This window comes from Chrysemys picta, chromosome 12 (genome assembly GCF_011386835.1).
Source record: "Chrysemys picta bellii isolate R12L10 chromosome 12, ASM1138683v2, whole genome shotgun sequence".
In the NCBI taxonomy this organism is placed as follows: Eukaryota; Metazoa; Chordata; order Testudines; family Emydidae; genus Chrysemys; species Chrysemys picta.
Genome location: NC_088802.1, coordinates 53395674 through 53419574, shown reverse-complemented (window position 1 = coordinate 53419574; position 23901 = coordinate 53395674). Strand labels below are relative to the sequence as shown.

The window sequence follows — 23901 nt, the reverse complement described above, 5'->3', positions numbered from 1 at the left end:
GAAAATGGGGTTCTCATGGTACAGGGCAAAATGCAAGCTCTGTCCAACTCTGGGCACATCACTCTGAATCCATCAGTACAACATGTGGTATTTTTTTTTGGTACTTGAATAATCTTCCAGGTTTGGTTTTCCCGCAAACCTTCCCCAGTTTGCCAGAGATGGGGATGCCACAAATTGCGATGACAGACATGAGACTATTTTATCCTGTGTCTGGGGACCAGAGTTGACTTTAGGAGTTCCTAGGATAAACTATGTTGACTGTTAACAAACCATGGAATCTGGTGAAACTCATCAACTTTCAGGTTCCTTTATCAGCTCCAAACCTTTCCCTGAACCTGGGTTGAGTTTTCTGAGATTTGAAAGCCTTCAACCTAGGGGAAGTTTCAAGCAAAACCCAGAGGGGTTTCAAAGTTTCAAGTAGAGCTGGGCCAATTTATGGTCTGAGGGTCAAAGTAAGATGAAATCTGTCAGCCTCAGCTGAGTTTTGCTGTGAAAACTCACACAGAGTTAAAGAAAAATGACCCCAAGAGACAGAGCGGGACACAATGTTGGAATGGCCCAGAGGAAAGATAAGGCCAAGTATTTTTTGCAGACTGGTTACGATGAGGAGAATGAAAGGGAGCAGAGTGTGGAGACGGGAAGGAGAAGGATGCTATGATGGATGGGGACCACAACAGAGGGAAAGGTGCGTGTCGGGGAGGGTGAAGGTTAGTGTGGGAAGAGAGTGGAAGGAAGGGGAGAGTGGAGATGAGTGTTATGGTTAGGGGAAATGGAAGGGGATAGTTGGCAGAGGAGGGAAAGGTGAGCGAACATTGTGGAGAAGATCAATGGTGAGCAGCAATGGGAGCACTGACTGGTGAAGAGCCTTGGCGTGTCCATTCGGTCTGGAGAGGTCCCAGTTCTAGATATGCTGGGAAGAAGCCACTGAAGCCTGGTTGGTGATATTTTCAGGCAGGTCTGGGAGAATTAAACAGAAAACCCAACCCAGCAAAACAGTTCACCATGCCCTGGCAGTGTCTACGCATGACACTGTCCTCCAGCATTATTTAGCTTATTGAAAAACAAATGACAAAGTGGTTTGCCTTGTGTGTTTCCCTTTAACTCTCCCTGCTCCCTCCAAGCCTCAGTTGCAGAGCTGGATTGAAACGCAGTCCATTTTGCTATGAGCTCACATTTTGGAGAGCGGCAAAATGTATTCAACCACAGAAAACTAAGTCATGTTAAGGGCCTGACGTAAATCTCACAGAAGGAAATTCAGAATTAAGGCTGAAAATTTAGACTGACCCAGCAGCCCAACTGAAAAGAGAAAAAAAAATGGAATTCATGTCACCATTAAGTGATCTAAGGTCCAAGTCAAGCCCTGAACTGTGAATTGAATTGACCTGATATATTTTTTTATTTTTGAATTACAAGCTGCTGACATCTCACAGAAAACAAACAAACGAAAAAAATCTAGTCGATGGGGCAACTGACTGGGACTCAGATGACACGGATTCTATTTCTGCCATTGCTGCTGGGTGACCTTGGGCAAATCATTTCACCTTTCTCTGCCTTGTTTTCCCCAGCTGTAAAATGGAGATGATGATACTGAATGCCTTTGCAAAGTGCTTTGAGATAGATGTCTAGTCATTTTAATCCAAGTTCTAAGTCTTCTGCTCGCAGAGCTGGTGTTTTCTTTTCTTTTGTTTAGTTTGTTTTAATTACAAAGGATGTTTGCGTGAAGACGGAGGGGAAGATTCATCAGATGGGGTGCCGGGACTGAAATTGGCAGCTTGCATCTCACCTGTTCAGGGGTGCCCGTTTGGACCCCGGTACTGGTAAGGGAAGCCCAGAGATATTTCCCTTACTTGCATCCTGGTGCAATGACCTAGATGGGCCATTGTAGGGGAAAAGAACTACCAGGGTGTAGGAAAACCCAGGTCACACCTCTCCAGCCCCAACATGGTCCCTTCTCCCTTATTCAGTCTACCCCTTCCTGACATGCCTCCTGCAGCCAGGGCTTTTCCTGCCTGCAGTGGAGGCAGTGCATAGTTAGCAGAGCTGGCCTGATGCAGGGTTCTCTGTTCTAGGATTCCCTCCCCCCCAGAAGTAGAGGGCCTTAACCTACCTGATGGCCCCTTCGTGCCAGCCTAACAGTGCAACAAGGTTGCATAGCACTGATAATTCTGGCTCAGAGACCTGCTCCCTGTCACAAATCCAGAAGAACTCTGCCGCTTCAGTGAAGTGCTGTGTTTCCATGCTGGTGTACGTGAGAGGAGAATTTAGTCTAGGGCATTTGCTCCTTAAGACCCTTCTTTTTCTTTTTTTGAAAGAGCCCCACCAAGGCATACTCTATTTGTGCACAGAAATGCTCACACAACTGTAGATGCTCAAATACTTGCATATTTTTGCTGTCAGACCTCAGGCCTCCTGACGTTACCACCCCAGTCTTGCAAAGGTGCAAATGCTTCCTGCGGTGCTGAGGGTCTGTACACCGACTGGCTCTAGGTTATGGTCGAGAGCTTACCGTGTCTGGTGGGAACCACAGAAGAGGAGAAATACAGAACATTTCTGCTCTCAGCAGAATCATCCATGCGCTGTAAGTTTTCAAAAATCTTTCATGAGCCATCTTTACATTTTGAGCATCTCAGTCTAGATAGTGTCTGGCTTAATTTACCTTGACAATGTCCAATTTGTACTAATACAGCCCTCCTCAAGAACTCATTACCCATTCACAGATGGAAAATCCTATAGCACTGAAGGGACTTCATCTGGTGTTGTTCTGGATCCTATATAACAGTCTCCTGTCCTTTCAACTTTTCTAGTGGTGTGGCCCCAGTGCACAGTGGGACAAAACTGTATATCTGCTTTAGAAAGCCTGGCAAGTAGGGGATTTTTAATGGGGACTCCAACAGAGTCATAAACTATGAAGGCAGAAGTAGACAGGATAGCTGAGGGGTCTAAGACTGGGATACAAAACCTGACTTCATTAAATTGTCAGCCTAGCTCTAACCCCAGACAGTTGTAAATGGAAGCTGTTACCATCTCATGGTGACTTCAGTTTGACATGAGCTGGTGTCTCAACCCAAATCCTGGATAGACTACAGCTAGTCACAAAGCTACCACCACTGTCATCTCAGTGTGGAGGCCAAGGACTAGAACATGCAAACTGAATTTCCCTCTGATGTCTGGAGACAGGATCTCACCCGTGCAGGGCTGAGACATAGTAATGGTAGTGGTGGGGTGACATGGAGGACTCTTGCATTACCACTGTGGGGTTAGAGCAGGATGGGACTTTTTCCTCCCCCCAGGAAAAATTTCTACCAAAACAAAAAAAATTTTCACACTCATCAATTTTTTCCCCATAAAAGATGTGGATTTTAGAAATTGAAATATGTTTGGGTTTGTTGTTTGATAAAAAACATTGCTTCTGTGAAAAATTTCATTTTTGATGGAACCCTGTTTTTTGTCAAAAAAGGGAGGGAGGGAGCTTTTTTTGTTGAAAAAATTTCAACCAGCTGTAGTGGTGGAGATAATAAAAACATGCCAACCTCTTGCACTGTCATCACTAAAAACATTTCTTCTATTAAATATTGAAATAATTCGAAGTTCTATGTGAGGATCAATTTAAAGACAACATTTTCCAGAGGGTGGTTATAGATTTTTGGGACAGATTCTCAGATAGAGAAAATTGCTACATTGAATTGCTAAGTTGAAAAATGCCGGCTGAGGAACTGATCCGGACAATTCAAGAAAGGAGAGAGGCACTTTTAAGAAGGTGGCACATGCTGCCTGAAATGGAAATCACCCAGTGGCAGATGGAGTATTTGGAGCTATTCTTACAGCCAACATTATGCTTCCAAATGCAATACTGCTCTATCAGCCGTCTAGTTCAGGGGTGAACGGGATAGACTGGTAAATGAGACCCACATGTTATCAGCTAGTGTGTGAAATTTAGAAAGATCATTAGAAAATAAAGGGTGGGGGGAAAGCAGGCACTTTTTAGGGGCCTTTATCCTCTTTTTCCTCTCCCTCTTTCTTACCAACACAAATGAAGAGAGAGCTAGATTCCAGGGGATTTGTTTGGGGTAGGGCGTATGGAGAGCTGGAATCAGAGGCACATCTTGAACCTACAGGATCATGTATAGGCAGGTTAAGGAACAGCAGGAAAGTGAAATCTGACTTCTTCTTTCCAACCTTCTTTAATCTCAGTCCCTTTCCGCCTTTCTCTTCCTGCTCCGGCTCCTTCCTTCCAGGTCCCATGTGTCTGCCATTAGCCAGAGAGAACTCAGGATAACACACTGCTTATTTCTGGTGGCGTGAGCAGTTTCTTCTTGGGAGGCCTGTCAAAATGCAGCGCTTCATTACTCTCCTCTGTGCAAGCTAGCAAGAGCTGGTTTGGGACCAGGTTTCTCTGGATTCCTGGAAGGCAAGAAGCCAACTGTGTTCTGGATCTGGGCATAGAGATTTTAAGGGTAGACAGGACCACTGGGATTATCTAGTCTGACCTCCTGTGGGACACAGGCCATAGAATTTTACACAGTAATTCCTGTCATGCTGGAAATTATTCTTTCCTATTACAAATGGGGGTTTTGCCCAAATCAATTCTGATTGCAGGATCCCCACTGTCTGTCATTTCCCACATGCTGGCTGCATTGCTGACTAAATTGCTTATTGGTTTAACATACAGCAATTAACATAAAATATTACCAACTTTGCGGGTTAAATGAACTAGCCAGATTCACACCTTCCGTCCTGGGTTGCAAGTCAATGTGGCTTTTCCCTTGGGGCTTGTTTCTCGGTAAGCAATGCTTCACCTTGCATCAGTCCACTTGTTAAAAGTACGCACACCTCTCCCCTCCAGCACCTGAGCTGGGAATTATTGCACGTCTCTGGAATCTGATTCATCTTAACCTAGACATAATATTCATAATATAATATTCCCTGTATATTACATTTCCTGTTGCCTCACACATGGCCCTAGTAAATGGTTAGGGTTAAGAGAGATGAAAAAAGGAAGCTCCAGTTATATTTTTCTGCCATTTCTCTACCTGGAGTTTGAACCCTGCCAGCTTTTTCCATTTCAATGTTTTGGAAGAACAAACGAAAGCATCCCTCAGGGACACCTGGCATTGGCCACTGTCGGCAGACAGGATACTGGGCTAGATGGACCTTTGGTCTGACCCATCAGGGCAAGAGGCAGTAACAGAGAGCTCGTGGCTCTGCTGCTGTTGAAGTGAATGGGATTTTCACCACTGAGTTCAGCAAGAGCACGATCATGATGACAGACAGCTCATGCCGGTGGCCGGATCGTCCCTATTGCTTGTTACCACTGGGAGCTCTAGAGATGTCGCCAGCCACTTGCCTTTATCTCAGCCTCGCTGTCTTCCTTTGTCACCGCAGTCCCCCTGCGAAACGAATGGCATCATTTCCTAATGTATGCGGAACTTTTCTTTTAAAGGCGAACGCACTGAATTGTGAGGGGGGGAACCCCCCAAAGCCAAACAAGAAGCTTCCCCCTCCCAATCCAGGCCAAATGATTCCAGATGCAGCAGGCTTTTCCCAAACGATTCTGAAATCAGCAAGAACCTGAGAAGGGTGGAGTGGGCTGCCTCCCCACAGCTGAGTTTATAGCTCGCTTGCTGGGTTCCCCCTCCCTCGCGAGACTGGCGCTAAGGAGACTAGGCGCTCGGGGAATTGGTTCCACTCTCAGGTCTAGTCTAGAAAAAGGGAGGGGAGTCTAGTCATTTCTATGGTTTTGTCAAGCAGCGAAACCTCTTTTCATGGGAGCTGCCCCAGATAATTTTTATTAAGCTTCACTTTACTATTTCTACAGTCAAATTACACCTTTGCCTCATTGTCTCTATGTAGACAGCTTAGGTCAGGGGTAGGCAACCTATGGCACGTGTGCCGAAAGCGGCACGCGAGCTGATTTTCAGTGGCACTCACACTGCCCGGGTCCTGGCCACCGGTCCGGGGGGCTCTGCATTTTAATTTAATTTTAAATGAAGCTTCTTAAACATTTTAAAAACTTTATTTGCTTTACATACAACAATAGTTTAGTTATACTGTATATTATAGACTTTTAGAAAGAGACCTTCTAAAAACGTTACAATGTATGACTGGCACGTGAAACCTTAAATTAGAATGAATAAAAGAAGACTCGGCACATCCTGGCTTAGGTTCTGGTATGGACCCCTTCAACACCATATCTGAGTGGCTCCCAGTCTTCAATGTATTTATCCGTGAGTTCAAGTCTCCTGCATCCCAGGCTGTAGCTCTAACTACTGGACCCGCCTTCCAGTGGATCTTTTAGGCTCCCTGCTTTCTTACTTCTCAGCCATTAGGACACTATTGAACCGGGGATTTGATTTTATGAGCTGATGGGAAAATTTCGGTCTAAGGAGATACAGGGGCGCATGAGCATGGTTCCTGCCTCTGCCACTGACCTCCTGGGTGACTTTGGGCACATCATTGTAACCATCTGTGCCTCAGTTTCCCCAGATTTAAATAGGAGATGATACTACTACTACTGGCCTTCCTTAATAAAGCCTTCTGAGACACGTGGATAGAAAGGGCTGTATAAGAACTAAACATAATTACTGTTATTATTATTAATAATAATAATATTATAAAACCATCAGGAAAAAGTAGGTCCTTATAACTCCCCTCTCATTAAAACAAACCCTATGTGGCTGGAAGAGATGAGAGCTGAATAAAATCTGGGCAAACACAATTTCCTACAATGAAATGCAAAGTGGTTTAATGCAGCAATGCCAAATAAGTTTTATTTTCCAAGGTTTGCTTGCCCCCAGCCCCCCCCCCCCCACTTCCATACACTGGCCTGATGAAAAGAAAGGAACTTTGCCCAACTCCTGGACTTAATGAATCGCACTCTTAAGAAACAACAACACAATGCTCCGCTCAGGCTGGCCAGGCCTCAAGACGCTTTCAGCTACGCTAGGATCTCGGCCAGTTTTTCCGAGTTAGTTTTCCTGAGGTTAGCACACGGGTATTTGTCAGTAGCTTTTGGATAAAGCCGGTTGTAGGATCCATCAAATCGAAGAGAGAGGGGCTGCTGATCGCCGCCTTGCATGCAACTGAAACGAGGCTTCCCTTCGGGGACGCCACAAAGCCGTTTTTCATCCGCGTCACCAAAGTTGCCGTGTGTTTGTTTGGGAGACAAAAATAGGTTTTGCTAAGAGGACGACAAGATTACACATCCTGAGCTGTCCTGGTGAGTCAACAGGCCCCGAGCTCCGAGCTCTAGCTGCTGATTTTGCAGATGGGCGTGGAGCTGTGGGCTCTGGGTGGTGCAGTGATCAGAAAACACCATAGGAGGGGGCCTTGCCTTTAGTGAGTCCTAGCTGTGGCTGGGCACCGAAAATCCCCTCCAGCAGAGCCTAGACAGCACCTTGCAAACTTGTTTGTGTCCTGTTGCTTTTTAAGGGCCCCGATTCTTGCTGGGGCAGCCTCCTGGGAGATGCTTAGCACCCTAACTTGTGCCGAGGATTGCTAGGTGCATCCTCCAGGGGCAGACCTTAAATGCAGAAGGCCAAGGGGGAAAGAATAAACTAGATCTATGTCTGTCTCTTTCTCTCTCCATCTGCTGGTCTCTCTCAGAGCTATCCACATTCGTACTGAGCTCGTCACCATCATCAGAGACACGGAGGGCCTGACACGCCATTGCTTTGCACCTGGCGCAGTCATTTATACCCGGGCAAAGTGACTCTGATCTGATTTAGGAGCACGTTACATCCAGTTTGCAGGCATGTAAATGAGGCCACAAGGAGAATTAGGCCCTGCGTCTCTGGTTCTGGGACTAGCACTGTCAAAGGAAGGGCGATTCTTCCCTACAGCTTACTCTAAACTGGGTGTCCTTCCTCCCCTCACATCCTGCCTCACCTTATTCCACTTCTGTGATGACAGCATGGGAGAGACTCGGAATTCTGATACCCGGGTGTATAACGTGTGCCAGGGACACCAAGGGAGCAGGAGTTTGACACAGCCTTCTCCCTTTTAACACTGGTAGGTGCCACAAGGACTCCTCGTTTTTTTTCCCCTTTAACACTGTTTGCCATAACACCAGCTCTGCAATTTCACATCCCAGGCAATGCTTAATTTTCAGGACTATCAAGTCAGGCTTGTGTAGGACAGAGGTAACTCAGTGGCATGCCTTATCATAAGACATGTGGGGAATGGCTTGCGTCTAGCTATGCGTGGGTTGGAGGCCTGTATGGGAAGCACAGGAAGGCTCAAACTCAGGTGTCTGGAGAAGCTGAACATGTCTCCTGGTTATACATTCAGATCAGGCAGGCTGAAGAAATACATGTGCAGCAGGAGAGCAGGACTGTATAGCACACTGGCCAAGTATGTCTGGATCCCCTTCAGTCACTGATCCACAGAGCATGGCCGCCTGCTACTATTTCCAGCTAATGGAGTTAGTTGCTTCGCTCAAGTGGTAGAGGTCTGTGCGTTGGAGCTAGCGAGCCCAGTTTCATTCCCTGTCAGTTACACAACCGGAGGGGTCGTAACAACAGCACAGAAAGGAAAGCGGTAGGAAAGTCACCAGAACTGTAAAGAAATGCCACCAAACATGTGGGACCATGTCCTAAAGCCATTTCTCTCTACTCCTACACGTTGCTTAAGGTAACTTCATTAACAATTAAGAGCAGGAAGATGCCAGAATCCTTGCAACAGGATGGCCTGTCCCACTGATGTCATGAGGTTCTCACACTTAGGTGAGATTCTTCACTTCTGATCAAACCAAACCCTGAAAGGCTGCTGGGTGGTTTCCTGTCTGGGATGAGCAAACAAACAAGGGAGTAGCAGAGGCTAAGAATAGGGCTTGACAGTGCAGCACAGGGATGAGTTCTGGGTTTTGTAAAAAAACCCCACAAACATAGTCCCCTTCCATTCCTGCATAATCGTCTGAGGATTTCATAAAACTTCTGGAGACACTAAGGGAGGGATGGATGCATGGTCTTGTGGCTAAAGTGAGGACGGGGTGTCAGGACTCCCGGGTCCCATTGCCAGCTCTGCCACAGGGTCGATGTGCAATATTGCGCAAAGTCACTTAGCCTCAGTATTTTTCAATCGCCCTTGGTGTAAAATGTGTATGTACCTCTGAGCAGTGGTGTAATGCTTAGATAATTGAGGGCAGATCATGGCTAGTCAGTGTGTAGGAAAGAAGAGTGCAAAAGTGTTACTAATACTTTAATTTTTAGTGGGTTCCTACGTGCTGTTTTTAGTGCTAGGCCCTGTATGAACACATAATAAGGGATGGTTCCTTTCCCATAGACTTGCAGTGTAAACAAGCAAAGAGCAGGAGAGTAAACAGAGGGTAAATGACCTTAGGAGAAGAACTGGGTTTGCCATTAACTTTGCCCGAGTCCCTGTCCAATGTGCTGTCCGCTCCCTCTCTACAACAAGTTCCCACTCTCCTGTGCCTTTGCAAAGGGGCCAGACAGATACAATGGTCTCACCTGGGGGTATTTCCCTTAATGCATTCATCGGAGTTATTATTATGACATGCAAATGCAGTAGCAATACCACATCACCACACATACAATGCTAATAAAATCTAATATGGTGTCTCATGCCAGCTGTGTCATTTTAACCCATCTCGCTGCTGCATATGTCAAAAATCAAGTTATTACCTGCTGAATTAAACATGACTTCAGTGTCTCTGAATGGATAGTTACTCATCATGTTTACCGTTCCCATCCAGACCATTGTTTGGGTCTGGGTACGACGTCTAACCAGTCATCCCCGCTAACAAATGCTGCATAAACTACGCAGAATGGACTTCTCATGTGCTAGGTACGTTAGTTCATGAAAATCCTTACCAAGGGTATAATTAGGAATGACCTCACCTGCCTCATACATGTGAACTTGACAAGGCTTGCGATGTTGCGATTTCTCCCCCACTGACACAAGTAAACAGATGGCAATGAAGTTTTCCCAGAGGGCTGGCTGCTCAGTTTATGTGGTGTTCCATCCTGTGCCAGATTCAAGGTTTGGAGACGCCTGTCTGTGGGTTTTCGCGTAACAGTCATGACAGCCAGCTGGGTGATTCTCATCTGCTCAGAAAGGGTTTCCATGAACTTGTTGTTTGCATGTAACAACTAATGTGGGCTGGGAAGCTACTTGTAGTGCGTTGGTATTAAATATCGCTGGGCAAAGAATGCCAATTGCTTTCCCGGGAAAATTTTCAGACTTTTTTGGGGGGGGTCTGAAAATTGCCTTTGAATTTTTTCTATGCAAAAAAGAAGCCGAAACTGAAAACATTTTGGTTTTTGCTCCCCACCCTTTTATTCCAATGGCAAAACGGAAACTGATCATTTTGAGGGGTTTGGGCTTTTTTTGGCCAAAAGTTTGAAAAATGTAAAAGAAACTAAAAATGTTCATTTAGTCAGAAGAGGCCATTTTCCCTTGGAAATTATTTTGGATGGAAATTTTTTGACCAGCACTTGTCAAAAAGAATGGCCGTGTGTCAGCAAGTGGCAGCTCAGGAGATGATTGTGCTTATTTAACTGGATTCTGTAGTATAAACTGTAGCCTCTCTTCCTGCGCTGTTTCCAGGGTTTCTCCTGTCTTAGGTTTCGTTGCCAATTTTTTCTCTCTCTCACAGTTTCAAAGGCTTCCAGCTATTTCTCTCAGCCCTCTACTGCCATTAGGGTGACCAGACAGCAAGTGTGAAAAATCGGGACGGGGGTGGGGGGTAATAGGATCCTAAATAAGAAAAAGACCCAAAAATCGGGACTGTCCCTATAAAATCGGGACATCTGGTCATCCTAACTGCCATGTCCTTCTCCCCACTGCTCCTATCTTTATCTCAGGGCTAGTCTACATTACCTGCCTGGATCAGCGGGTCCAGGATCCCCTCGGGGATCGATTTATCGCGTCTCATCTAGCCGGATATATCGATCCCCAAATCGACACGCGTACTCCCACCTCGTCAGGAGGAGTAAGCGCCGTCGACGAGGGAGCCGCGGTGGTCGATTTGCCGCCATCCTCACAGCGGGGTAAGTCGAATAGGATATGTCGAATTCAGCTTCGCTATTCGCGTAGCTGAATTTGCATATCTTAAATCGACCCCCCCCCCCAGTGTAGACCTAGCCTCAGTTGGGAGGCCAGTTCGTCAGCACTAGCCTTCGTGCCCGCCCCCGCTCCCCCCCGTCTGCTGCCATGTTATAATCTCCGTCCTAACAGAAATGAATGCGAAGAAAGGCTGCATTTTTATCAGGAAATTTCAACCTGCAAAACATTTCTGGAAGTCGGGATTTATTCAGGGGCAGGGTTTTCTGCACCTTCCTCGAAGCATCTGGTGCCAGCCTCTGTTGAAGAGAGGAGACAGGGCTAGCTGGATCGCTGGTCTGGAGCTTACATTCCTACATCAAGCTGTTCAGGAGATCTCTAACCCTTACGCTCCAATGTCCAGAGTCTTCAAAAGGAAGGAAGGTCCTGGAGTCTTGACCTCAATAGGGGACCACTTTCCTGTCTGAGCGCCTAGCTCTGTAGCTATTTATTTGCAGAGTTGAACCCTTCCCCAATCCAGTCCGAAGTTTCAATCAGCATTAGCTGCATTGGTGCAAGCTACTTTTGAAGCTGGTGCAGCAAATTTACAATGGGGGGAGGAGGGGGTTGCAATGGGGCGGCTACATCAGCACAGCTAAAATGGTCCCAAAATCCCCAGCGTAGCCACGTCCACAGAAAACCCAGGGTCTTTTGAATACCTGATTCCAAGCTACATAGGTCTAGGAATCTGCTCGGAAAAAAACAGTTTTTTTTTAAAACTGCGTGTCCTCATAAAAATTCCAAGGCACCTGGCAAGCCAAAAGTAAGCGCCATGCCAGGGATGTTAAATACCCAACCTACGTCAGCAAGGAACTTGCTCTTAATCAACAATCCACCTGAAATACCTCAGGGAAAAGACAAAAATCTGTGGAAACATGTTATGGCAGACTGAAGCCATCTTGGAGAATACCTGTCATGCAAAGAGCACGCCGGAAGAGAGACAGCTACGTCTGTTCGTTTCAAAAGCCACTGGTTAACTTAAAAGTATCCCTTTTGATCCTAGCATAACAAAACACACTAGCTTTAGTAAGCAAATGTTCAATATTCAGTTTTCAATTAGCCTGTTTGGAAATGTGGTCGGCACCAGTAATTTTCCACTTTATGACATGCTTTATAATAAATAATTTTAAAATAATCATAAATAGCATTAGCATTAGATCATCTGGGCTTGAAAATGAACCTTAGTTTTGAGTACAGTACACAAAATAGGTTTTGCTATGGTACATCCCTAAAGCGATGTCTATGTTCCTCTTTTGCCATAATTAAATTATTGCTCATAAGAACTTTTGCTTGGTCAAAAAAGAGCATGCAGAAATTAAAATAATTCCATTTCACTGTTTTCCATGAGCCCTTAGCCAAGTTGGCCAATAAGTAAGGCAAAAAAAGGTATGTATTGTGTACTCACTTAAAACTTGGCTAGAAACAACCTTTTATTGTCTAATTTTTTTTTTCCATGCCCAACTTGGCTACTCCAAACTAATCCATTGCCAAGTTTCTATAGTGTGTTATTTTCCTATGTGTTATGTGTTTAAAAACATAAAAAAGGCTGCCCCCAAAATATTCTACAACAGTTCTGCACAGACAAAAGCAGAGAAGGTTGGATTAGTCTTGCCACAATCAACACCAGTTATCCAAATGCTGGTGTTAAAAACTAGCTACATATTGCTTTCTTTTCTCCTTCCACTACCATTGGAAGATCTGTAAATATACAATTCTAATAAATACATCTGAGTCTCTAAGCCCCCCTTCCAGCCACAGTGGAGCCAGCCACATGGTGTTACTATAAAACCTCACTTGTCAGATTGTAGGGACACTGGGATATGGCTGTAGGAATGCTGCTTGCAGCGAGTGCTGCTGCATTGTTCAACGCGGTGGCATTTGTCGGAATAACTCGTGGGAAGCCATAGTCTTGTCTGCATGACGCTCCATGATACAAGCTCTGTTCCATCTCTCTCTGGATCCCTGTAACATGCTGTGTGTTATGTATCCACATAGCTATGGCTACTTAATGAAAACGGGGCAGTGATTGGGTCATACTTGAAATCAATCTAAAAAAAAAAAAGTAAAAACAAAAATCCTGTAATTTTGCCTCCTATATAACGCCTTATGTCAATAATCTTTCGTCACAGTAAACTAATAAATCCAAGCCCCTGTATCTTGAGAGACATTACACACTTACAATTCTGGTTTCTTAAATGGGTACCTGTAGGTCACCTAAGAGCTTTGTAGGAAGGAAGAGAGAGAAGAAAGGAGTCAAGGATGTACACAAACAGTCGATCAAGCATATACTTCCTATCCCTGTGGTCAGATGGCAGTCCCTTAATTAAAGATGGACCCTAAGTTAGTCCCTAACTTCCACTCACTAGTCTGAGGTGCTGGTGATTGATGACAACACTTAACTGTTTGCTAGCGGCTGGTGAACCTCCAGAAGTTTCAGGGTGTGGTTTCAGGAATGTTCAGCCATCTATCCCAACTTGGGCAAATCTTGGAGACCGCTGAGATTTCACATCCAGTTCTGCAGGCTTGAATATTTTGGACAATTGAGAAAGGGGATGGCAAAGCAGCCAGTCATGTGGGTGTTTAGCCAAACCTCTAAACTTTATGAACATCAGTGATTACTCATTTTAAAAAAGCCAGTGGCACCAGGGCTTCAGAGAACTGAGGACAATTTCTCTCAGGTCTACCATTCCTGGTGCCTCTCTAGGGATCCAAACCTATGGAAGTCAATGGGAAGACTTGCATTGGCTTTGGATCAGGCCCTGTCTCTCTGCAGCTTGAAGATTATACAGGAGGCAAGAATCATGAGGCTGAGAAAGATTTAAGATTTAGATTGAAATTAGATCCCCAGGGTATAAAATCTGAGTAACACCTTCATCCCCTCCTGAGTCTTCCAGGCCTGACCTTTCACAAGCACCATTTCCTGACCAGTGACTCCAAAGAAAATAGAACTCCTCCTTGGTATATAATGGAAATCTGCACACAACTTGTCAAAATACACCACCGTGCCTGTCAGATGCCTGGGACAAGACCTCTACAGTAGTTTCCAGAAACCCAGCTCAATTACTTACATTTTAAATTATCTTTAATTGTCACATGTGAGCTACAGAAACATTCCCCCCCTCCTCTGAACCAAGACCTTGCTATTAAGAGTCACCCCATAATTGCAGCTTTAATAAGTGTACTGTAGCAGGTCAACAGCGAAGGTTAGCCCAGGGTGAAGCTAGGTGAAACCAACTGCTTAATATGAGTAAGTGAAAGTGACACACCACAATAGTCCGATCAATTACGTCTGGGTAGTTTGGATTGTAAACTTTTTAGTGAATGTAATTACGTAACCAGATGTGTTAATTCAGTCTCCCCTCCTCACCCCTTCATTGCCTTAGAATACTCATTTTTTCCTATTTCTTAATGTCAGAAAATCACCTTAACTACAGTATCGATCTTCACAGCCAGCAAGGTTTTCATAGGAGCTGAGCACTGATTTGATACTGCACTGCCCTAGGTTACAGAAGCATTACCACCACCAGCTTTTATTTTAGGTCCATTTTTCCATAGTTCCAGAAGGGATATCCCTCTTGGTGCTGATAGCGTACAGGTTAAGGAAAAATGTTAAGGGGAAAAGCCTGCGGATCTTACTCGGGCAAAATTCACATTGCAAACAATTGCTGGTCCTTACTAGGTTGGAAGGGTGAGGAAAAGATCATAATCTTGTGTGTGTGTGTGTGTGTGTTCCACCCATGTGCTGCGGGTGTGGGATAAGTACATTGAACAAAACACTTGTTCACAGAACGAACAAAAACATTAATTAATGAAGGAGTCATTAAGAACTCACAAGAGGATTATTAAAAATTTATGAGATCAGCTGGTGTAAATGAACATCCCTCCACTGAGGATCTGAATGATGAGGTCACTTTAAGCAGTACCTCTGACACACCGCAGCAAATCTTCAAAAGCTGCCTGTAAATTGGCACCCATACTTTTGCACACCCGAAACCTTGAATGCATAGGGGCAAGCGGTGTCATTGAGCATTCCTGATTTGCACGGCATACATGCGGTCAGGTTTTTAGCCTGAGAAAATAATTGCACTGGCAGTTTAGGGGGCAGGATGTGAGCAATTGTGTCCCATCTGTGCATGTGATGGTGCCTTCGTTTGGCTGTACCTTAGTGAAAGTAAAGACCCTTCTACTACCGCCAGCAGAAGGAGATCTTTTCATTCAAAGGGTTGTGTTTCAGGAGCTGATGGAAAATCTAGTTATGTGTAGGTGATTTATCTAGCACTTCTTTGCATTGTCTGCAGCTCATGGAAAATCTGGCCTTTTTTCTTTGGCCAGTTTTTTTTTTAAACTGGACTCTCAAGATTTTCCTTTATTGGAGCCGGGGTTGAATAATTTTATGTTCCTTATTTTCTCCAGTTTATCACATTAATGACTGCCTTTCTTTCTCCCTCCCTTTCCCCCATCTCGCAGAATGCTCGGACTTGTACCAAACATAACGTTAGTCACACACCCTTGGGATAGAAACATGCAGAGAAAACAATGAAACAAGACTGTTTATAAAGCCGTCAACACATTAGCCAGTGGAGAGGAGCCCAAGTTTCCATGTAAAGTCCTGAATGGATGCGAGTGACATGAGACACATGGAAAATGTAGAGCAAGGAATAAAATTATAAATAAAACAAAAACAATAAATTGGGAATGCCATTTTAGTCATAATGATTTGTGTTCCTAGTAACCCAAAACTCCCCTGCCTATGGAAAATGGCATGTTTTTCCAGTGGGACAACCAGGTGGAGGGGAGGGTTTGCAAAAATGCAGTGGGAGGATGCATCGGTTCATAGCTAGAGAAGTAGGACTGGGACTCAGGACTTCAAACCGCTAGCCCTGACTCTACCAATGGCCCTGCAGTACAATCTTAGGAAAGTCACTCACTCACTCACTCACACTTAAGCAGTACACGAGTCTTGTGTTGGCTCTTTGACCAGGAACGGCTTTTTCTCGCTGCGCTTTGTTTACACTCGTGAAATGTGCAGTGGTGTAACCGTGTCGATACACCTCTCATGGAGGCACACGGCTCCCGTGCAAACTGGCGCTTGCACCAGGGTGACTTACGGGGATGGGTGGTGCTGGTGCTAGCTCTGTCTCGCCTTGCACCTACATGGGGTGGGGGAGGGTTGAGCTGCTCACGCACTGATGGACTAGGGCTCAGTTGCACAGCCAAGCTCACTGAAAATGGGGAAATTTAGCTCACACCAGAGGGGTCGGGTGAGACAGCATGAACTTTTGGTGAGGTTCTATGAGACCTTATGATGAAGTTGCCGTGTTAGTACAAATTGTTATAATCTTTATTAGCTCTCAGCTCCCGAGATATGGGTTTGAACACTGACTTGAGTTACTGACGAAAGAGGAAGTCTCTTTTCCATTGGTCTCCTTTACCCTACTGGTCTGACTGACAAGCTGTGCGAATACAAAAGTACTATCAAACACACGGCACATTCTTAGCTTGATATCCATTCCTATTATTAATTTCTGTATTACATTAGCCCTGACGAGCCCCAACTGAGATCAGTGACCCATAGTGCTCAGCCCTGTACAGACAGATAGTAAAACACGGATCCCACCCAATGAGGAAGACCTTACTGTCTAAATAGAAAAGACAAAGGATGGGAAGGGACACAGGGACAGAGCAGTAAAGCTCAGTGAATAATTGATTTTTCAGTTCAGGGGCCGAAACAAAAAAATCCTCCCAATGTTTTGGTTTGGTTCATTTTTTTCCTTGGGTTTTTCATTTAATTTCATTTTGTTTCTGGATGTTTTATTATCTCCCCCTCGTTTTAATAGATGTAACTGCATGGGCTTAAATTGCAGCAAGGGAGATCTACATTAAGACATTAGGAAAAAACTGTAAGGATAGTTAAGCCCTGGAACAAATTATCTTGGGAGGCTGTGGCATCTCCATCACTGGAGGTTTTTAAGAACAGGTTGGACAAACACCTGTCAGGGATGGGCTAGATAATACTTAGTCTTGCCTCAGTGCAGGGGACTGGACTAGATGACCTGTTGAGGCCCCTTCCAGTCCTATAATTCTGTGCTTTCTAAACAAAACGTCATTTTGAAACAAAGAGTCAAAATGTTCTCATAGACTTTAAGGTTAGCAGGGACCATCGTGATCATCTAGTCTGACCTCCTGCACATTGCAGGCCACAGAACCTCACCCACTGACTCCTGGAATAGACCCCTAACCTCGGCTGAGTTGTTGAAATCCTCAAGTCATGGTTAAAGACTTCATGTTACAGAGACTTCACCATTTACTCTAGTTTAACCCCTCAAGTGACAGGTGCCCCATGCTGCAGAGGAAGGCGAAAAATAGTTAACAGATTAAAACTTTTTTTAATAAGTTCTTAATGGTTTGTTTCATTTGCCAAATTCAACCCAAATTCGTGACAATTTTTGCCCCCCCCCCCCCCCCCCCCCCCAAATGCACTTTGGTCAATTTACTATTCGCTGAAAAAACTCCAACCGGCTCTACAGGGAAGTAAAGTAACTAGCCAAGGTTACACAACCAATCAGTAGCAGAGGCAGGAACAGAGCCAGTGTTTCCGTACCCACAGTTCAGTGCTCTATCTGGTACACTGCACTGCCACCCAAAGACATTGTGACACTTTGCAGAGATGAAATCTGAAAGTGCAAGAGGCAGCCCCCTTCCAGTGTGTGAACGTCTTGTAAAAGTTTCCTTTGAAACAACTGTGATGAGTCAGTTCGCTATGTTTGCAAGAAAAAAGAAAGTGCTAGCCATGCATATACTGTGGCTCTTCTTTAAGGTAAGGGATCTGAATTTCCATTTCTCGAAGCCATTAGCGCTGCTGTTGTTCCGAACGGATTAGCCAGCGCATGGTGAAAAAGCCACTCGGTCTGCCAGGATTTAAAGCTGTTTCTGCGTTAGTCAGACTCTGCCAGTGAAGTAATATCGTGTCCTTTGTTTATTATATTGAAACTCGATAAAAGAAAATGTCGGGGGGGGGGGGGGGAGAATGGTTGCAGTGTGAAATGAGTGTTCATGTCTGGGTTCCAGGATGCAGCCATGAGTAACGTCTGCAGCATCTCTGAGCGTCCTACTGCTAAACTAGTCATTGTGCTGCAAACAGAACCCAAGAGTTGATAGGAGAGGATAGTCTGACCGGACCCAGATATACCGAGAAATACTAAATTGACTACGGGGACCCAGTAGGGAGAGCTAAGGATCCACAGAAAAAAAGATATAGCTGCACAGAATTAGCGTTTCTTCATCTTTTGTTACAAGCTTAACAATGGGCCCCCTTTTTGTTTTTAGCATCCATGACTCCCATTGTGTAAATTATTTTTGGCTCATACCCAAGCCTGTTACAATGCAGATGAACCCATTTTCCAGTAAGCCTGGGCCTGATCCAGGCGAAAGACCCTTTTCAAAACAGACCTTTCTAGATTTGGCATGTTTTCAATGTGACGCGGTGAAATCTGGATGGAAAAGCAACATTGGATAGGCACAACGTGACCTTAAACAGAAAGGCCAACAAAAGGTACCCGGAAAAGTGGCTCAGAATAAAATAAGAGTAAAATTGGGGTGGGAAGAAAATATTCCTTAGATCATAAGTGTTTTGGGGGCGGGGTCATCTTTTTGGTCTGTGTTTGTACAGCTCCTAGCACAAGGAGGTCTCGTTCCTAGGCTGAGGCTCTGCTGCTGCACTGATTGGCCAGACACTGTAGAAGTCAGCTGGTGCTGCTAGAATGGATGATATTAACAAACAAACACAGTGACGCGAGCATGGGGTAATTAGCATGGTGCCTTCAGTCCAGTTGTCAGAGATGGAACTTGAATTGCACCATAAGTTGCCAATTAGGCAGGATCACGGGGCCTTGAAACATACCAGGCCCCAAGTAGTCTTCTGCACTGCTTATGCCAAGGGCTAATCCGGCATCGACACTACTGCCAACCCCAAACATATCATACTTCAGAAAACATATCAGGTGCCTGCAAATGATGAGATTGGCTTAACCTCACCCCCCCCCCCCCGCCCCTGTGAGATTGTATTAAAAATACATTTGGGGGTCTTTATATTTGCCTTCTGTTCAAATCATCATGAGTAAATCTGCATTTCCAATGTATTGTATTTTGTTCATTTTCAAGCTTTACTCTACAACAGCGAGAGCTAGAAGCATCCTCTCTTTTTTTTTAATGAAAGCTGAGATTCTCATATAGTCAAATGATTCCTGGAGCTGGAGCTTTAAGAAAGCCACCACGTATCATAAGACTCACAAGAGATGACAACACTGCCCAGGCTGCATAAGGACTATTACTCTTGTCTTTCTGGTAATGACCCCAGCTTGTGTTGGCCACCGGTCTCTTCTCTCCTACGTCGCTGGGTCTGATTCCATAAATCCTTTTCATCGCAGGGCATCGGCTGCAGCTAATGAAACGGACGCCCCATTTATTTAATAAGGAAAAGAAGCCCCCTTCCGAAAGACTTTCCCCTGGCACCCAACAGCTGTCGATGGAGTTTGAGAGTGCTGAGTGTTTCATGTGCTACGTAGGAAGGGGCACTCCTATGGGTTAAAGGAGAAAACAATCTCCCCTTTTGTTGCTTGCCAGTGAAGTGAAGATGAAACGCTAGTCAGGGACCGTGAAGGAACGAACACACACACACACACACACACACACACACACACTCTCTCTCTCTCTCTCTCTCTCTCTCTCTCTCTCTCTCTCTTTCTCCCAGCAAGTCAGCATGATCCGATTTATCAGGAGACTTATTAGCTTTTCCCGTGTTAATGGAGCCCGGGGTAGAGAGGAGAGAATGGGGCGGGGTTTGCTCACCGAGGGGCGGAGTGGTGCGAGTGGCAGCAATGCCTGACAGTTAAAGCCCTGTCGTGTGCTTTTGCCCCTAGGTTTTGGGGGGAGAAGCCCATGAACCAAGCCAAAATGCAGCACGTGACACTGCAAAATAACCTTTGCCCAGCACATCGCAATGTCAGATGGTTTAGGGGTTGTTGGGAGGGAAAGTAGGGAGCTGGGGGGGAGGGGGGGGGTTAAAGAAAAAGTTATCTCACTGTTTTGTTTAGAAAGGAAGGACAAATCATATTTCCACCTGACTCTTTAAATCGGTCGAGCTGGGTGGGTTCCGCCTGTTATTACAACCCCCACCAGGTCTACATAGAAACATTACCACTATAATAATGTCAGTTGGGTGTGATTTTTGATGACCATCTTTAAACCATTTAAAGCCCTAATGTAGACACAATTCCACAGGCATCAAAGTGCTTTTGCTGGTATAGCTTATTTTGCTTGGGGAACCAGTGTGTGTAATACTGGCAAAAGCATTTTATTGTTGGAGTAAACTGTGTCTACACGAATAATAATAAGCCCTAGCTCACATACAGTGCTTTTCAGCCATAGATCTCAAAGCATTTAACAAAGGAGTGCAGTATCATTATCCCCATCTTACAGTTGGGGAAACTGAGGCACAGGGCAGGGACGTGACTTGCCCGAGTTCACTCATCAAGTGGCAGAGCCCGGAATAGAAGTCAAGTCTCCAGTCTGGTGCTCTGGCCACTAGGGAACAGGCCTCTACTGCAGTTATACCCGCAATAGTAGAGACAAGACCTTAAATTCTGCTGAACAGGGGTGAGTTTCACCATAGCAGACTAACTGGCTTCGAGGCCGGTGCTAAATCTCTTCAAAGGGGCGACCACACCCCTAAAGAGAATCTTGATGTATTTCTGAAAGCCCCTCTCTCTACGTCTACATTGCAGCCCGGGCTAATGCTGTGATTTTCCACCGCGGTGTGTGTGTGTGTGCGCTGGCACGGCTTCTCCCCTGCATCTGAGAGTCCTGCCAAACCCCTGTGGGTAAAACTGCATCCTTATTGTCTGCCTTTCCAATGGCCTCGAGGAGGTGCACGCAGTTGCCCAAGCATGGCGAAATCGGGAGACTCATTTCAGAGCAGTTATTGCAGCCTCAGACACACCTCAAGTTAAGTGGGGAAGGCACAGAGGTAATTAACACCGTCATCTTGATCTGCCACATTGCTGCATCTTCCCCTTTAAGCTATTCCTTTAAAACCCAAGCGCTCTGTTTTACTTGGCTGGATTTCACTGTAGCTTTACTGTTTTTATGTTTTCTGTAAAGTAAATTTTGGGTTGGAGCAGATTGCCAGACAAGGAGGCCTTGAAAGTGAAGCCGGCCTCCCTCAACAGAACGCAGGGTAACATATTGGCAGAGTGCATGTTGTCTCCCCTCTAGTAGTTGGCACACTAAAGGATAACAGTCTACTACTGCTGCTCACCAATGGAGCTTAAGTGTAAAAGGACTGTGAGGCTTAAGGTCCCAGATTCAAAACCCAGCTGCTGACCCAAATGCTAGCTTCCCTCTACCACCTTGCTAGGTTCATCATCTCTGAGCATGAAGTCTGAGAGCAGTTCTGATTCATTCAGTCCATGACTTCTCTAAACAAACTGCTACTAGGAGCACTGTTGTTCTGCTGCTGTGGGCATTTGTCTGCTAGGAACTGGATTGACACCGCACTCAGATGACCAAAGAGCCACCAGACAGTAATAACTGGCAATGACTGCAGATGGCCTCCCTTGGCCTCAGTATCTATGAGTGGCCCATTGTGACTGCAGCTTGATAGAGTCTAGCACAGGGGTGGGCAAACTTTTTGGCCTGAGGGCCACATCTGGGTATGGAAATTGTATGGCAGGCCATGAATGCTGACGAAATTGGGAATTGGGGTGCGGGCTCCAGCTGGGGGTGCTGGCTCTGGGGATGAGGGGTTGGGGGTGCAGGAGGGTGCTCTGGGCTGGGACTGAGGGGTTCGGAGGATGGGAGGGGGATCAGGGATGGGGCAGGAGGTTGGGGTGCGGGAAGGGGGCAGGGGGGGCAGGTTCCGGGCGGTGCTTACCTGAAGCAGTAGCATGTCCGCCCTCTGGCTCCTATGTGGAGGCACAGCCAGGCAGCTCTGCCTGGGGTGGGTGCTTGGGGTGGGGGCAGCGTGCGAAGCCCCCTGGCTGCCCCTACACGTAGGAGCCGGGGGGGGGGGGGGGACATGCTGCTGCTTCCGGGAGCCACGTGGAGTGGGGCAAGCCCCTGACCCCACTCCCCAGTGGGAGCTCGAGGGCCGGATTAAAACGTCTGGAGGGCCGGATGCAGCCCCCGGGCCGTAGTTTGCCCACCCCTAGTCTAGCAACTCCCAGTGACAGCCAGGAGCAGGAGCGCTGTGCTGTCCTGTTTATGTTGAGTCTTTGTTCCGTTCTCACCCCCCGAGACCCCTCCCCTACCTTACACAAGGCTTATCAACACAGAACTTCATCATGCAGCCAATCTTCAAATCCAAGAGACTCTCCTCAAGCATCAAGCCCATCGCAGACATAATCTGCCCTCACAAACTCCACCCCCTCGGCTCCCAGGTTAGGGACATGCGAGCTGGAGCAGGTCATGCTGATTTCAAGAATCATTACCACACCTGAGTAAACTTGAAACTTCACCAGCCTGGTTAGATCCTCTGCTCTCGCTGAGCTGAATTAGGGTCGGACCAGAAGCTTTCTTATGCTGCCTTAATTTACCCCAGCTTCCCAAGGGATTGTTCTGGCAGCCAGGGATGACTGAGGGCAGGGGGGTTATGACAAGCTCAGACGTGGCCTCTAGTCCCTGGACATGCCATTATGCTAGGGGCCAGGAGGCAGTTTGGGTAAGATTCTCCAGGTAAGGCAATGTTAGGTTGCTTTGCACTGCCAGAGCATTGCAAAGCAACTGGAGCTGGGCTGGAGATCTGAGCGAATTAAGCATCTGTATGATTTGGTTTGGTTTGCAGCTTGGGACGCTGCTGGACATACGTGCCAGTTCCGTGAAAGAAAAGGAATTGAGACCCTGTAGAAAACTCAAAGGGAGTCGTTCCCCAATGCCTTTGATTGTGAAATGTGGCTCTAGGTAATTTCCTAAGCTCTTTTTCTCAGGACTGTATATTACATCACATAAGAGAGACTATAAAGGCCTTTCACAGATTCAGAGTCTCACAGGCAATGGTTGCAATGCTGTGCCATTGGTTTTGTCCATGAGTTCTTTATATAAAAGCCTCTTTAGAGTTTGCTGGTTCATGTCAAGGTCAAGCGTCTCAACATTTGACTTAGCAGGACCATCTTTTGGCTTTTAGCTCTTTTCAAACTCCATGTGCCTGTTAGCCCTTAGCAACCCTAAAACTCCAGGCCCAAAACATGAGCTCAGCACAAGCAACCCTACAATATTATTTCGTGTTAAGCAGTGGGAGCCAAAGAAACCCAGAGGAGGGCTTGATCCATGCTTGCGATTCACAAACAAACGTGTACAGCGCTGCATTCACAAGCAACCCTACCATAACAAGCGCGTATGGTTACTATACCAGCCGCTAGTGTGTACCTGGCCTATGCTCTCCCTCAACTTCCAAGGGAGGAATTTCCTCACTTTCTAGTATGAGATCTGCAGCTCCAGCAGGGAGTTAGCAAAGAGAGTCCCTCTCTGGGAAGTGCCCTGCAGTGCAGGGCAGAGAGAGCATGAGTTATGTCCTAGCGCTATCAGTCACATCTTTCATGTTTACGTCTTTTGGCCCGATTCTCTGCTGGGTGAGTAAATTTGCAGCTGCAGAGGCCGAGCTCGGTTACAAAACTGAAGGATTTACTTCCAGGTATTGAAAGGTTTATAGCTGAAAAATGTTAAGTTGCTCAGATTCTTCAGTTGGAGAAAAATCCCCTTCCTCCTCTTTCGCTCACACACAAACTCTCCTCTGTGAGGAGATGAGTTAAGGGGAACCTTGTGATGCACGTGGAATTCTGCAATTTCAAC

General features: G+C 45.9%; 1 long non-coding RNA gene across 3 annotated transcripts in view; it reads left to right on the top strand.

The window, feature by feature from the left end:
* LOC101935965 (uncharacterized) overlaps positions 1-17480 on the top strand; it is a 97018-nt gene extending 79538 nt beyond the window's left edge. For all 3 annotated transcript variants that reach the window (XR_254905.5, XR_010591926.1, XR_006172354.2), the window contains exons 3-5: positions 1691-1817; positions 2398-2578; positions 15526-17480. This is a non-coding gene — a long non-coding RNA (uncharacterized LOC101935965). The remainder of the gene's footprint in view (positions 1-1690; positions 1818-2397; positions 2579-15525) is intronic.
* The last annotated feature ends 6421 nt before the right edge of the window (positions 17481-23901 follow it).